The sequence below is a fragment of the Phyllostomus discolor genome, chromosome 7, assembly GCF_004126475.2.
Source record: "Phyllostomus discolor isolate MPI-MPIP mPhyDis1 chromosome 7, mPhyDis1.pri.v3, whole genome shotgun sequence".
Classification (NCBI taxonomy): Eukaryota; Metazoa; Chordata; class Mammalia; order Chiroptera; family Phyllostomidae; genus Phyllostomus; species Phyllostomus discolor.
This window is the reverse complement of record NC_040909.2, coordinates 95,277,122-95,294,236: the sequence shown is the minus strand read 5'-3', so window position 1 is coordinate 95,294,236 and position 17,115 is coordinate 95,277,122. Positions and strand designations below refer to the sequence as shown.

The following is a 17,115-nucleotide window of genomic DNA, read 5'->3' as shown; positions in this document are numbered from 1 at the left end:
GGCTGAGCTCAAACTAACACGCAAAATGGAGAGAAGCCAGCCCTGCAGACATCCTTGAGACCTGAAACCAGCCATGGCCTGGAAATTGCTAACAAATTCAAAAGCTAGTTTGAGCTGTGTTGCTAGTCACCTAAAACTGAAAAATCTTATGGAGACAATATTTTCAACGTATTTATAAGATAGTTGTAGAAGGGGATGTAGAATACTAAATTTCCCTTAGAGTTTAGAAATATATAAACTTCCAAGAGAACCATTGCTTCCATATCCAATCTTTGGTTTTCCTCTGCAGGCCTCAGGGTGACACTCAAGATGATGTAAAATTCTGAGTTTGTTTCTTAGGTTAGGTTGAAAGCCTAATGCAAGAATATATTGTTATGCATTAGATCACTTATGCACAATAAATTTTTATTCACTCATCACCTGGGCAGAATTTAAATCATTGATCTAATAGAATTTTTAAAAAAACTCTTACCCGAGGATACATTTATTGATTTTTGGAGAGAGAGAAAGATCAATTGTTTACCTCCTGTACATGCCCTCACTGGGGATGAAACCCAAATTCTAGGTATGTATCCTGACCCGTAATCAAACCTGCAAACCCTTGTTGTGTGGGACAGTGCTACAACCAGCTGAACCACCAGGTCAGGGCTAGAATTTTCTTTTTCTTAAGAAGGAGATTTCATGTATCAGAGAAATGAGATTTTGTTTTGTTTTACACACAATGCTTTGGGTTGTACTTCTCTGTCTTCATTTGTGCTCCAGTTTTGAAAGTCTGACTTTGATCTCCCACATAATAGCTAGCTACTGAAAACAAGAAGTCCTCTAATATTTTAAAATCCTTCTCAATAAAATGCAGTAGTAGATGGCTAACATTGATTTGTTTCTCTTAGTTTTTAGCTTGTATTTTAAAATCCTTCTCTAATTCTTTATAAGTATTCACATAATCTTACAATTAGTTGCTAGGAGGTGAATGATGACATCACAGATGGATCCCCTAATTTACCCAATACAATTACTGAATAAAGCCCTGATTTCTGTGTCTCATCGGCAAAACTTGATGAGTGAGCGATTTTAGCTTTATTTAATGGCCAAAGATGGAAATTGATTAAAATTGATTCTACATATGCTAATACAGACTTGGTTTGTTTATTGATGAGTGTTTTAAAGATCTTAGATATAAAAGTATAAAAACTTCTAAAATTCATGTATTTCAAGTTACAAACTAGTTTTTTAGTTCTTACTTTGAGATTCCAATATCTAAATATGGTCAAAAATGGAAGGAAAAATGAGGCTTTGCCTTCTCAAACATTCTTAGATCAAATGCTAGACTGAGGCCCTATGTTTAAAAACTTTGCAATTGATTAGAAGTAGTATTAGCTGGAGTCCTCTGGAAGTTCTGAGAATGTTATAGAATGAAAAAAAAATTCACATTACTGAATCTGGAAGCTTCATTCTGGCCTAAAAACTCCATCAATGAAGTTTAAATGTGGGACAGAAAGGTTACCCAGATTTTCAATACTTTAATAGTATTTTTGCCTTGGAGGCTATAAGAAATATTTAATATTTAACCTGTGATTAACAAAAGCAATATACTTTTTTTAGGTTTCTATTATCTTAACTTTTTGAGAAGAGTCCTAAGAATGTGAATAACCTGATTTATAGATATAAATCTCCAACGTGGTGATCTTTGATTCTGTGTAATTTAATAGTCTGCTTCACAGGAAAATAATAAGCAATAAAAATATTGACCAATCAGAATTCTAAAGGAATTTCCCTAGAGTTTATAAAGAATGAATTTCATCTTTGGGACTTATTTGTTGGTATCAGAGACTTCTAGTTCATGAAAGATACCTGAAATTTATCATCACATAAAAGTTGTTAAATACAAACACATATGCACAAACACACAGATTGAGCAACAAGATTTAAACTATTTAGGTCTTCAATATTTCATCCTAAACGACATTTCTGTATTTTTGTATTTTAAGGAAACACTCCAGGCCTGAGATTCAACTGAAATTTAAGGTATATCTATATTTCTATAATGAAATTTATTCAGACAAATATGTCTATTTAACACAAAACTAAAAAAAATATTTAATTTGTATTTTAAAATTAATTTTATTCAAGGGAATCTTTGGACTTCTGATATCCCTGATTTCATATTGCTACAATTTATACAGTTTGATTTTTTGTGTAACTCCAGTCAGCATCAAATTCCATGCTGAAGAACGAGAACAGTGATGCAGATCATGTAAAAATGGCAGATAACACAAGCATCATTTATATGTGTCTGGAATGTTTTTTTTGCTGCCCTTTCCCCCCTGAACATTTACCTTCCTAATTATGTTTTACTCAGTATAATCTTTAAATTAATTTGAATCCCCTGAGCTCACAACTGACAGTGAGAAGAATGGAAAAGAAAATTTCCTGAAGGGGACGAGAAATTAGATTAAATGGTAACGATCACTCATGTTCCTGTACCACTTCGGAGTTTACAATGTGATTTTATTTATTTCAGCTGAGTTGGTCCCCACTATTCTGAGGTGAGTAGAGAAGTATATGGGTTATGTCCAAAACAGTGTCTGCCATGGGACAACTCTGTCAAAGGAAAATGGCTGTGCTCCCCCAGGGCAGAGGTTTGGGGCCGTTAACCATGAACAAAACCCCGCGTGCAGTGACTGGCACCATTTGTGCAAAGTTGGTATTTCATGCAGAGATGAATGTTTTGCTTCTGCTGTGGGCGGGGTCGGCCCTGTGCCACCCTGCTCCGTCCCAGGTGATTCCATCTCTACCTGGCCAGTGTGGAGCCACCAATAGAAGCAGTGCCTCAGGAACAGAGCTGCTAAGTGGCCACAGTCTTCTCCCAGTTGGGCCAGAAGTTAAAGAAGGGTTGAAGTGGAAATGTGACCCAAACCAGAGTAAGAGAAGCCAATCCATTTCTCACAGGAATTTCAATTAGAAAATAGTTATCAAGGCAGACTCAAGCTGAAAGGAGAGCCAAAGGAAGGCAAAAGAAAAGCCCTAAGTTAGTGTAGAGCCATGAAAGTTTTTTTCCTTTTTCATATATACACATTTTACTATCTCCAAGTCTAGTATTGATCATATCTCTGGAAGGAGGCGGGCTGGTAGAGACAGGGGATGGGACTACAATTGTGGCAGCCGCCATTCCACCCACAGACACATTCGTGAGGAAGCTAGAGTTTAAAGGAACCTCGGGAAACTGATGGTGGTATTAAAAATATTACCAATACTAGGATTCTCAGCAAAGATCTTCTATATCTCTCAGTTTTTGTGTCTTAAGGCTGAAAACAGTTATTCATATTATGTTTAATTTCTAATTATAAAGAACTTCAGACATTTTTATGGTAAATTATTTAACATCTGAACATTTGTCATTGCCCACTGCTATGGAACACAACATGTCACTCGCTGGCTGTGTAACTTTTAACACACAGCAGGGCAGGAGTAACAGGTCCAGTGTATACTTTAGATGTGCTTTTCTAATATTTTTATTAAAAGAGTTGACTCTGAGCTAAAGTATTATGAATGTCTTTTTGCATTTTAGTGTTTTTATATTCATTTTATTTGTGTAATATTTTGCTTTTATGTAGAAGCAATGAATAAGTTTTAAAGCAATTTTATGATTAAATCCATGAGAGATGAAGCAGTCATGATCACAATCAAATTACTCTCATCGTTATAAACACATTGGTACTCAAGCTCTAAAAATACATACTTGCATTTCATTTCTCCACCCCTCCCCTGATGTTGATAAAATGCAGTCTTTACAATAGCTAAGATGTCTTCTGCTTTGGGCAGAAATGGATTAATCACACTAGAGTGAGGTAGTACCTTTTTCTCCTGTTGAAGGAATGGCATGCTAACAAAAGGGAGAAATATAGGCAAGGGAGGGAAGAATTATAATTATCTATACTTGAAACAGAAGTATGTAATTTTCTATGTATAGTAAAATTTTCTCCGGAATCTAAAACCTCAAAAATGTAACATCTAGCTTATTTTGTGTGTTCAAATGTAAAGTGTATACACCTAAAGATACAAAGAAAGGTAGTTATACTATTCCTAAATTCTTAATAACACATAAAAGAATTTATTTTGCTGCTCTCATTTAGAGCATCATTACATTAAAAATTAAACAAGACACATGTGAAATGAACTACAGAAATTCTGTTATTATCAAAACAAGATTTCTGATTCATTTTTTTCCTGCTCAAACAAAATTTTCATCTTTCTGAGTAAATAAAATAATTATAAAAATGTGTACTATAGTTTCCATATTACTTCTGAAATTTTATAGTTTTTTTTATAGATTCCCACTTAAGAGGATAAATTTGTCATTTTATAGCATGACTTTATATTGATTCTCCCGTTCTGTTCTAATAGGACATGTATATTACTCAGATACATAAGTACTTATGACAAAAAATCATATTCTTTTGAAAATACTATACAAAACAAATTAGTTTAAGGAATAGCTGAGGGACGTATATTGTAACTGACTGCTCTAGTTAGAAAGGCATTCTTTTCATATTGTATTAATTTATCTCCTTTTTCATATTTGCGGTGAGGAGCCTCTCCTTGTGCCTTAATTATGCACAGCATGAAGAAAACATTCTAAAGTATATTCATTAAAAACATTGACTTATAAAATATAAGTGGGCACACCTAAATGAACATAACATCTGATTCAAATAATTTACTGGAAATATTAGGATGATTAAAATATTCTCTCGTGTCATTGATTTTAAGTACTATATTAAAGTCACTGTGGTTTATAATTTGATCACACTGAAGAAGTGACTCTACAATTAATGCTGCTTACTTATTATAATGAGTCATTGTTTACCATTTCAAGCTATTAGCTTAGCTTAGGGTCTTGAGCCTAAATGCACTATTTTTTGCAAAACACTTAAGGCAATCATAAGTCCATAGAAGCCTTCTGTATAACCTATTTTACTGACAAACAATTACATTTTAGATTGAAGAGGTGAAATGATTAAGAATATTTGACTTAGTTGCCATGACAGCATGCATTTTTCATCAGGCACAGTGTAATTACTACAATTTCAATGATGTAAAATCAAGAAAGATGATAACAAACAGCAGAACCGTGGAGATATTGCCATTGCAACCAGGTTGCCATAGCAACAGTGATAATAATCCCAGTGATAGATGTTTTCTCTTGCTCTTTCCATTTTGTACGGTTATAACATTCAGAGCCAGTTTTTACCACAGCTTTTTATAGTTTATTAGACTGTCAAAATAGTTTATGAGATGTTGTTGCAAAGGAAATGACTGAGTTCCGCAGCCTAATAAAAATGCCAAATACTCTGTTTACATACTGCTCCAGCGCTTAACAAACATTAAAAAATTGTATGAAAAATGATTTGATATTGTATCTGTATTAATCAATTTGCAAGGCATAAGCTTTGTCACTGAAGGTCAAATGAATAGTTTCCAAATACTAGTTTGGAGAGCCTTTTTAAAGTTTATGTTTTAACATAATACTGGCAACACGCTTTACCTGGATAGGACTATAAGCTACCCACAGGAAATACTTTACACATCTAAAAGATAAATAGTTATAGAAAATTAAAACCACATTTGCTTCTCAAATAGGCTTGGAGGGAAATATTTAAAGTTTATGGCCAGAAGTATTCTAAATTAACTTTCTAAAGACAACAATTTTTGAAAGTATGACCAAAACTAGGGTATATTAATATAACAGGATCAGAAATGAACAAGGGAGTGTGAATAGTTTGAGAAGAAAGCATGTAGTAATACACAGCACTAAACCACATAGCATCCATACACACCATGCAATGAATAGGATTCACCGATATAAGGTATCTGTGCAAATCACTACACAGTTTTACATCTTTTGCAAGCTTTTCTTTCACTTTCAATGGAAACACATTTCAGAGAATGTACTTCAATACAGACCTACCGTGGGTTTTGCCTGTAATAAAAGCTACCCTAAAATGCATGCATTCACATGAACCTGGAGGTTTTCTAATTTATTGCAGTCATGTTGAGTATTCATGAATAGACTGCAGAAAATTGAGTCAGACATTAAAGCTTTGGGCCCTGCTTATATGCAGCAAACAGAAAGCCCTCAATAGTTTCAAAGATATGGGCAATTGTGAGTTCACAGGCAGTTTTACCAAAGAGTATAAAGGGTATAAGAAGAATTTTCTATGTTAAGCCCTCCCTCTATATCCATCCATTTGTTCCCCGCCTGTGTTTTCCATTTTAGTGGAATATTTTGCATCTAGTCAGCTTAGAGTTTAGGCTAGTTACACTAAGAAATCCAGGGTCATGGACTAGACACACTAATACCTGGTATCTTCACATTGGAAGACAATGAAGAGAGTTTTAGAGTGTTCCAAGGATTTCTTTCTCCCATAGGGTGATCTGCTCTTTAATACTTCTATGGATTTATTATTATTTTTTTAAAAGTAGGTATGATTAGCTGAGGCCATACAGATGTCGAAACAGTTTTGGGTGACTTAACTCTCTCTCCGCTTCTGTTCCCTCAGGTGAACAGGTGGTAGGAAAGCTTTTCTTACATATTGTTGAGATAAATTTGGGCCTGTGACATAGTAAATATAACTGAATCTGATAATGCTGTCCTGTAGGACAGGCAACACCCTGTCCTTTACCCACTGCTGCTCAGGCCACACGGGTACCAAGACATGCACCCTAATGGCCTGGCTGCTAGGGTAGGGGTGAGAATAAACAAAGATTGACTTCTCATTATCCCTCCTATCAGGAGCAGCTCCAGAAGGTGAGACAAGACTGTGCATCAGACATCTGTTAATGTATTGCTGATATTATACTAAACATTTTAGAAAACCATTCATTGAGTGAGGAATTTTTAGCAATTTATTGCAAATAGTAAGTTAAAATAACTAATGTCTTTAAAAGTACATGTTACTTTGCTCATTAAATATAATCCCAACAATACTCTCAAAAACAATCAATTAGCATATTTTATAGTCAGTGGCTTCATATTTTTATCTCAAACACCATCTAGCCATTACCTGAAGCCATCATTGGAACAGGCTGTTCCTTCTCTAGCAAGCATGCACCGGTAAGTTCCTTACCAGGAATGGTCACTTTTGCAGAAGGTGTATCACCTGCTTAGAGAAAAATAATATCCCTTAATTTAGCCTATGAAGGCAAGTCTGAAGTGCTTGAGTGGTCTTATTTTCCTTACTTTTTCAATAGTTGCTCTATTTTGTGCCTTTCTAAAAGTGACAAATGCCATATTTTTTACTACATGACATATATAATATTTCCATCATCTATTAATAACAAACATTAATAGGAAACTCCTTCCCTTCCCAGAAGAAGCTGAGGAACTTAAAATATATAAACAGAGACTCAGAGACATTAAAATAATAATGAGGAAAAGATCAAAGGCTTGAAATTAGAAAGAAAGGTATAAGTTCCGGGTGCATTGAGATCCTCCAAAGAAAATTTCCGCCATTGCTCAAAGTCAAGTTAGCTTTTATTTCTTCCTTAAGAGAATGTTCTTTATCTCTAATCTTAAGAGACTGCTCTGTCCCAGGAAGTAATACTTGTTTCTTAACTTGAATTGCTTTGATGTATGGGTATGCCATCATATGTAACTCACAAAACTGCCCTGCTGGGATATTCATTATTTAGTATCTAAAGAGCAATAACTCTAATTCTACAGTGTTTTAGTTAGTTGTAAAAAAAACCTCAATCTTAACAGAGCAGCAAGAATCTAGTTTTAAAACCTCAGAATATTGTATACAGAGGGGCAGAGGACGGTATGGTTTTCTTTCCAAAAGTATTCTCTACTAAGGGTTTAAGGCTTACACTTGACTTCTTTTTTGAGTGATTATATGCAGGTATCCTTAAAATGCCTTGAAATTATTTTAAAGCTGATGCTACTCATTCTTCCTTTTTTTAAAATAGTTCCCTACAGTGAGATTTACATTTCCACTGTCCTTGGAATTTTACTCCATAGAAGCACCATACCTGCAGGCACATGACAGAACTATGCAGTCCTTTGCATGAGACCTAAGGCAGTTCAATAGTTCAAGTTTAACCCTCTTGCTCCAACACTTATATACAAATCTCACCCCAAAAATCAAAGAATTCAGAAGGGTATGCGAAGACTGTGAACCTTTCTTGTCTGGAAATTTTCCTTACCTTTCAACTTCTCCTACAGGGCTCCCAGTCCCAGCTGTACTGCTAACTTAGTGTGAGTCACAGAAATGCAAAAAATGCCAATATTTACATTTAAGAAAAGATGGAGATGATAATAAATACCTGGTCTATACGACAGGATTTTCATAAGGTTTGAAAAAGGTGATAGATGGGAAGGCATCATAGTACTAAAAATAGACTTATATAAATATGAAGCTAAATAGTTACAATCATCATCACTATTATCTGTCCACTGACACCTCCTTGGCTAATTATACAGATAAACAGTACATGTTGTGGAGTTCATACACACTCAACAGAAATGCAGCTGAAGTGACCTTCAGCTATGGAAGAATTATTATGATGTTATTGTACATAATGAATGAATTATGAAAGATAATGTTAAGGAAAACATTGTGTTAAAGAATGTGAGGACAAGCTGCATTTTGCTGGTAGTCAGAAGTGAAAACATTAAAAACAAAGTAGTAATTCGAGATATGTATCCGATATGAGTCAGACTCAGTATAATTTCGTACATAGTTCAACTTCTTGCATAAAGGGCAGCTCACTTTAAAATAAACTTATAAATCAAATGTAGTTTTCTACCCTAAAAATTTAAGTGTCCTCTGATGCACCATCATTGTCATTTCCCAGGGTCAGCCTTGCTTCAAAACACACTTGAGTGTCCAACCTTCATTATCATTCTAAATCTATGTTATCGTCATCGTTTGTCTCCGGTCCTCCTGCAGCTGTGTTCATCCTCTCTGCCAAGGGAAACATCTACACTTGGTATATCATCGACTCACCTGGAATGATCCAAATCTAACTTTATAATTTGGCAAGCCAATAATTATTACTCTGAGATACCAGGTTTTCTTAAAACCCCTATACTGAAGAGATTATCAATTAAATTATTCTAAAAGAGAAGATGGAATGATTGGAACTGCTTAAGTTTATTCGACAGTAGTTCTCAACCACAGAAGTTCTTCCCAGACTTTTAGGCATTGTCAGAGCTTGCGATGTTCAGCTCCAAACCAGTGTGCCCTTTTGAAACTGCAGAATAAAGATACCAGCCTTGCATAGTACAAGGTTTATTTGTGTGATCTTTCTGGTCATTATGTCCTTATTGCAGATAAAATAGATGTGACTACCCCTTGGCTTGATCTGATTTTAGCTTATTCTCCATTTTTCTTTTGCAAGTACTTCATACAGAGAAAAGCTGAACAAACGTGTAACATTCTTCATATAAAATCATTTGAAGCTTATTTTTTGTGCATTAGATTTTCTGTAGAAGTTTAGAATGTTTACAGGGAAATAGCTGTATAAATGAAATGCATTGGTTAACATGGACATCCCTGATAGCACCACAAATAAAACTTTCTAAATTAGAGAAACCTGGGTTTGAAAGCAATAGAGATCTTTTACATTGATGACTGAATTTCTAAGTTTTATGAAATTATCTTAAAAATAGTTTCAACTAATTCAGAGGAAAAAATGAAAGTGGCTATATAGAAATCTTCCCTTTCTTCTTTTAAAATCCTCCCACTTCGCATGTACTTAAAATTAAAAAAGTGAAATTTTGTCAATATTAAAAATGTTTTATAATAGTCTGTAATATGTAATTCTGAAGCAATATAAAATATTAAAACCCAGACATAATGATGACTGCTGAAGTTACAAATCACTTCTGTACACCTGGGATTTCATAGTGGATATTTCTGTCTTGTACATTTTATCTTGTTATATTTCCACCAACTGTTATTTCTTTTGTTCTCATGTAGCTTTATTCTATATCACAGTTTGGAAGAGATGTAGTCTTATAAGACAGAAAGTGTTTCAAGATGCTGAGTACATCTCTGTTTTCAAGATGAATATTTTAAGGAATTTTGGGAACACCAGATCAGATTACTTCTGAGTTATACAAACAACTTTGATTTCCAGGCAGCTCCATAAAGCCTTACATACTTCATAGCTCCTGTTTTACTTGACACTTCATCTTTGGTTGTTATTGGTTCTGTATTATTTTCCTAGCCAGAAAATGCAAAGGAAATTGCAATGATTCATGCCATGTGAAAATTTAGCTATAACACTGAGTATTCACTTAGCATTTTCTGAACTGTAAACCAAGGAGGCTTGATTAGATCATTCTATTAATTTAATGCCAATCTCATGTTTAAAGACAAAGAAGTCATTTAGCAATTAAAACAAAGGAAAAAAATCAAAGACATAAAATTCAACTTCAAATGTTTTCTTTGGCTCACTAAGCATATTTGCCATTTTATTGGGTTTAGTTTCAAGAAGTAGAGTGAGACAATCTGAAAATGTGCTAGAAGGGAGCGCTAAAAATGAGAAATCACATTGTCTAGAAAAATGCTCCTAGTCTTTTGTTGTGCACCGCCGAAATTCTAGATTTTCCCCTCTTAGGTTTGATAGGTTTCTGATCTCAGCTACACAGAAGTTCGTTCCTTCATGTCGTGGAAGAATTAGCGCACTCGCCCCAAGAAATCTAACTTACTCTGACATGATAACAGCTCTTGGAGGAAAACACTGAGGAATCTGAGATAACCATCTGTGCTTATAGCTGCTTTTTTGTAAAAAAAAAAAAAAAAGGTAAAAAATAGAACAAGTTCAAATTGAGGCATATAATATGATTGATTCCTTTGACTCCTGTAAAAGAGGTGATGAACACATACTACTTTTACATTAGACCATTTAGTGACAATTACTATACTACTTAAAAGTAAATATTTTATTTATTTATTTTTAGAGAGAAGGGATGAGAAGGAGAGAGAGAGGGAGAGAAACATCAATGTGCGGTGGCCTCTCACACACCCCCAACCAGGGACCTGGCCCACAACCCAGGCATGTGCCCTGACTGGGAACTGAACCAGCAACCCCTTGGTTCATAGGCCAGCACTCAGTCCACTGAGCCACACCAGCCAGAGCTCATGTTTAACTATTGATAGTAAGCTTTAAGTTACTAGTTATCTTACTGATAAATCATGGATTGTGATTAATAATATTTTCTTCTTTCTTAATTTAGCATACAATCATTAGCCAAAAAAATGTGTCAAACAATTCACTACCATATGAATTGTTGCCTTTCATCCAACCCAATGCCACTGCCCTTTGCTGTTTTTTTTCTCCTCCAGTCTTCCTGTTACTATCCTCACTTGCTATTCTTTTTCAACCTATCCTCAACAAAAGAATCAGAGATCATTTTTCTAAGTGACAAATCTAATCTTAATCCATTGCTTAGCATCTTTGAGATGCCCAAACTTTCTAATTCTGAATTAGGAAGTGCCATATTTGAACTTCCAAGTTAGAGAAAATGAGAAACTAGTAGAAAGCCAGACATTTAAACCAGGATGAGGGACTGAGTCATAACAATAAAACCTAACTGCAGATTCCATAACTGGATTTGAGATCAGTAAGATTTAGGAAAACACCAATGCTGGTTTCATGCTGACATTAAGATTGAAAAACCAGGCCTTGTCCTAGGCCTTCAAGGTGGGGTCCCCCCACGAGCAGAGCCAGCAGCACCCCAGGAAGCTTGTTAGAAATGCAAGTTTCAGCCCCACCCCAGGCGTAAGGTTTTGGAAGCTGTGGGGATGCGGTCCCCAAAATCTAAGTTTTACAAGCCTTTTAGGTGATTCTTGATGCCTGCTGCCATCTGACAATCACTGTCCTAGAGAATAGAATGAGTCTAAGCCTGAAAGCCGGAGTTAAGGGGCCCAGCTGTGGAGAAAGCCATTCTGCCCCATCTGGGAAGAAGGGGTTTTATCCTGGGAGCACTTAAAGCTGTGGCTCTTATCCATATGGCACATTATAATCACCTGGGAAACTTAAAACCACTGATGCCCAAGTCTTACCACAGGCCAATTACATCAGAATCTGTGAGGGTGGGGACCTGGCAGTGAGTGGTTTTAAATGAAGCCTGATGATTCTGAAAACAAATAGTTGCTGATGCATCATTCCCAATGAGATTAGAACTCTGTGGTCCTACATTGCATTTTAAGTCAGCCTGCAAGTAAGACCTTGTCCTGTGTCCCAAGACATGGCTCTCTTCTTCCTAAAGTTGTATTTTACCGCTTACAATCTGAAGTCATAAATCACTCCAAACTAATCTTTTGTAGCTTGAAATTGCTTTTAGTAGTAAAACAAACAGAAAATAATATCTTTGGTGTTCTTTTATCAATCTCTTCCAAATCATAAATACTAATTTATCAGAAAAAGGAGCTATCAGCTTTATAATTGATCTTTAATTTTAAACAACTATCATTGATATCTCATATAACTTCCTATGTTTAACCATGAAATGATATAATTCACACAATAAAAATGGGAGTTTTACAACTGAGGGGATGGTCTTGGATAATGCTAATCAAAGCGTGGTCCCCAACTCAGCTGATTAATACCCTTTGAAAGTATGTTTGAAAAGCAGACTCTTATACCCAAACCAGTCCTAAAGATGCAGCATTTAAATCAAAATTTTTATTTTAACAAGATCCCCAGGTAATCCTGTTGCATTTTAAAGTTTAAGAAGTATTGGCATTGAAAATGCTGAAGAAATTGCTTCAAATTCAGATTAGAGAACCAATTGTACATGGTAGCTGTAAATCTCCTAAATACTTGACATGCTAATTAAAATTACAAATAAATTAGACTTTTCTCCCTTATGTAATGGAAAATAAGCTTACAATTAGTATACATAAAGGAAAACCATAGGTTTTGGAAGTTAGAGCTTATAGAATTGTTCTCTGCCATAGAAAAAATACCCTCCAGTTCCACAGAAGATGACAGGTTGCAAGATGTGAGAAGCACCTGTTGAGCAGCAAAGGTCAAGACGGTAGCTGCTGCCGCCCATGCTGGGCCAATGCCCAGAATGTGAGGGAGCTTCAGAATTTGGACTTCCTTGATTCAGCCATCCACAAAAACATCATGAGGCATCTACCACACACCAGAAATGGGGTTAGGTGAAAGGAATATTTACTTTCAGTTGTTCACTGTCCAGATTTTGGAGATAGGCATGGGAACAGTGACAATGCAGCTTATTAAGTGCTCTAATAAAGTCATGCACTACTATTATGGGGGCTAAAAAGAGGGAGCCCTAAACTGACTTAAGGAATAACTTCTTAGAGAGGGTGAGAAAAGGGGGTCAATTCAAATGCCTGGAGGTGAGTAGCTGAATTCCAGAAGGGCAAAACCATCTGTCTATGGGTTATCCAAAGTTTTTTCAGAACCATGAGCCTTACAGGTGATATCAATAGTCAGGATTGTAATTGAAAGATATTTATTTTTTTTTTAATTTACTGATTTGGGAGAGAGAGGGAAAGAAACACTGACTTGTTTTTCCACTTATTTATGCAATCATTGGTTATTCCCACATGTGCCCTCTCGAGAGATTAAACCCGCAACCTCGGCATAACTGGATGATGCTCTAACCAACTGAACTACCCAGCCAAGGCTTGAATCATATTTACAAAAAAGCCTTGGCAAACAAGCAGTGTTTGAAGGAGAGATAGGAGAGACAGGAGGCATTGAGATGCTGGCCATAGATGGAGAAATAAAACCTCAGAAAGAACAGTAATACTTCCTTCTCTTATCATTAGAGGAGAATATAGGAGAGTAGATTGTAAGTGAGGAGGCAATAAAATTTTGTGCCTGAAAACCCTTATTTTCTCAGTGAAAAAGAATGGGGGGTACTGGATAAAAGGAGGTGAAGGGATTAGGTAAAGAACACACATGCATAGCCCTTGGACACAGACAACGGTATGGTGAAGGCCAAGAGAGGGGGGGTGGAGGCCTGGTAGAGGTGGACCTCTGTAATAATATCAACAATACAAAGAAATTAATTCTAAAAAAGAATGCAAGCTCTTCCAGAAAAGAGTAAGATGGCCTGAGAAACACATAAAAGGAGGGAACTGCAAATCAGAATTATTATTTTTTGTAATGTGGCATAGAATTTGTAAGGGGCATTACAAAGAAGGTGGTGAGGATTCGTGTGTGGTTGAAAATCATGATTTGGTAGTAACAACAATGCTGTATGTTGTGTAATTTGGTACAGCAACGTTCAGCAGTGCAGATGCTTGAATTAATTTGAAGGCCATGGTTGTATCACAAATATAGTAGAAAACCAAAGGTGGAAAAGTCTTGAAGGTGATGTCAAGAGTATGAAGTGATAGAGTATGTGTTTCTTAAACTTTCATGTGTTTGAGTCACCTGGAGATGTTGTTAAAAGGCAGATTCTGGTTCTGAAAATCTGGATCCATGTTTCCAAGTCTTCAATTCTAACAAGCTCCCAGATGGCGTTTGTTCTGGAGTTCCATAAGATGTACTTTGAATAACAAAGTTCTAAGCTGTGTAAGGGAAGAAATGAAACCCAAAGTGGTGATGGCCTAAAAAAAAAGGGGAGAGATACATTTACTGAATATCAAAAAGTCTATTAATTACTAAAAGTATTAACTACTCTATACCCATTAGAATGGCTACTTTTTCAGACCATATTTATATGGACTGTATTATTTATATATACCATATCATTCAGACCATAAGATGCACCTAGGTTTTACCGGAGGAAAATAGAAAAAAAAATTTTGAAGCAAAAAATGTGGTAAAATATTTAATAACATAAATAACAGTATTTCACCAGTGTAAATGTAAACAGAACTCAAAAGCAGCATTAACAACCATTATTCCTCCCAAATTTGGGGAGAGAGTGTATCCTATAGTTCAAAAAATATATATAGTGTATACACACACACACACACACACACACATACACACACACACACACACACACACACACACATTGGCAAGTCTGTGTGGAGACATCCTGGGACTCCTATGAACTATTTGTAGGAATATATAGTGATCTACTGCTATAAAAAACCAATACGGTAGTTTCTGAAAAAAATAAAAGATATAATTACAAAAAGATCTAGCAATTCTACTTCTAGGTATACACCCAAAAAAACTGAAAGCAAGAACCCAGACAGATACATGGGTACACATGTTCATAGCAGCATTATTCACAAGGGCCAAAAGGTGGAAACAACACAAGTGTTCATTAATGGGTGAATAAATAAACAAAATGTAGTGTACACATACAATAGAGTATTATTTAGCTTTAAAAAGGAAATACATTCTGACATGCTACAACATGGACGACCCTGAGGATATTATGCTAAGTGAAATAAACTAAGCAAGGAAGGACAACTATCGTATGATCTCACTAATATGAGGTACCTAGAGTAGTCAAATTTATAGAAACAAAGTAGAAAGGTGGTACCAAAGGCTGGGAGAAAAAGAGGAAGTTATTGTTTAATAAGACAGAGTTTCAGTTTTGGATAATGGAAAGCTTTCTGGAAACTAGTGTTCAGAACTGTCTTAACAGAAAAATGGGTCTCGTTGGTTCAGTTCTGCTCTATCACAGAGTTTAATTGGCATCATACAAAACCTTCACACTGCAGGCTCTCTCTGATCTGGATAAGCCAAGTGCTTGGACCAGGTCAGCACAAAGGTGTGGACAGGGTATTAACACCATCAGAGTCACGTGATGTCTTGCTCCCCTCATTCTTTCATTTCTGTGAATTTCTATACCCCAAGAGGAAAGCAAGAGAAATTAGAATCAAAAGAAAAGAAATGGGGATACTAAATATCATTATAATTTTTATTACCATTGGATTTTTGTTTGCTGAAGGCGGTTGAAATGCCTGACAAGACTGGCCTATAGAATTGCGAAGTAATCACAGTGCACACTTGTATGTAGTTACTTCTAATATGGGATTCCAAGATTACCTTGTTTGAAAAGGAAACATTTTAAAAATAACCAGCGCCTTTCTGCAAATTGTATTTTAAGAAGCCCTGAAGATAAGGTAATAACGGTGAAGAAACTAATATTATATAGACTATTTTAGAATATATCTAATCAGCTTTTCTTTTAAGATGCTTGATGTTATCCTTATTTAAAGAGGCTAAATGGACTTAAGCATCTACTTTTATTATTGAATTAAAATGACTTCAAGGCATTTTCATTTGAGGATATCTATATCTTTAAATATACATATATATTCCTCTGCAATTTCACATAGTGACAGTGACTTCAGCGTGACTCTAAATAGGCATAAGATTTCTGACCTTCTGTTAAAACAAAACAAAACAAAACAAAACAAAATCTTCCTTTTCTTTTTTTTTTTTTGCCTGTGGTGCTGAAAATTATTCCAAGCTACTTAAATTCTATTTTGAAATGTGGAAATAAGGAGTAAGTCCTCCCTACTTCCCAATATACCCGAAGTCCTAAGAGACACTGTAATTCAGATCATCTTTGGTGTCATATAATTCCATAGTGGTATATGAATAAAATGACCCAAACTACTTTATTCTGACTTAACCACTCTTAACAGAAAATAACATAATTAGATCCAAAAGCATCTCTCAAAGTCTGAAAGATGGTATTTATTATATTCTTATTGATCTTAAGACAACAAAATAGATATAGCAAGCAATAAGATGGCACCTCGAAGGCATTTTGCTACATCTATTATATCTGAAATATAATATTTTTAGCAGTGCTACCTGATAGGATAAAATAAAGCTTATCTCATGGAGTACTCTTTTGTCTATTTAGAATATACCCTTTTTTAGCTACCCTTGATCTACAAAGCCATCCAAGGAAAATTTCCAGTGTGGTTAGCTACATTCCTGCATTATAACTTACTCTCTAAAAGTAACTTTGGCACTTTCAAAGGCTCATTAAATCTTTCTGAGCCCTCGGGTATCACTAAGAAAAGTGCTACAGTAATTTGCTCAATGGTATCCTCGGGACCTTAAAAAGTTCTTGTTCCTTACAAAAAACTAAATTACTCTCAAAAAGAAATTTACTTTCTATCAGGATATGTCTAAAGACTCTTT

General features: G+C 35.3%; 1 long non-coding RNA gene across 1 annotated transcript; it reads left to right on the top strand.

The window, feature by feature from the left end:
- The first annotated feature begins 567 nt into the window (after positions 1–567).
- On the top strand, positions 568–13,669 carry LOC118501883. The gene is made up of 3 exons (XR_004904544.1): positions 568–581; positions 13,357–13,359; positions 13,607–13,669. It is a non-coding gene; the product is annotated as an uncharacterized LOC118501883 (long non-coding RNA).
- The last annotated feature ends 3,446 nt before the right edge of the window (positions 13,670–17,115 follow it).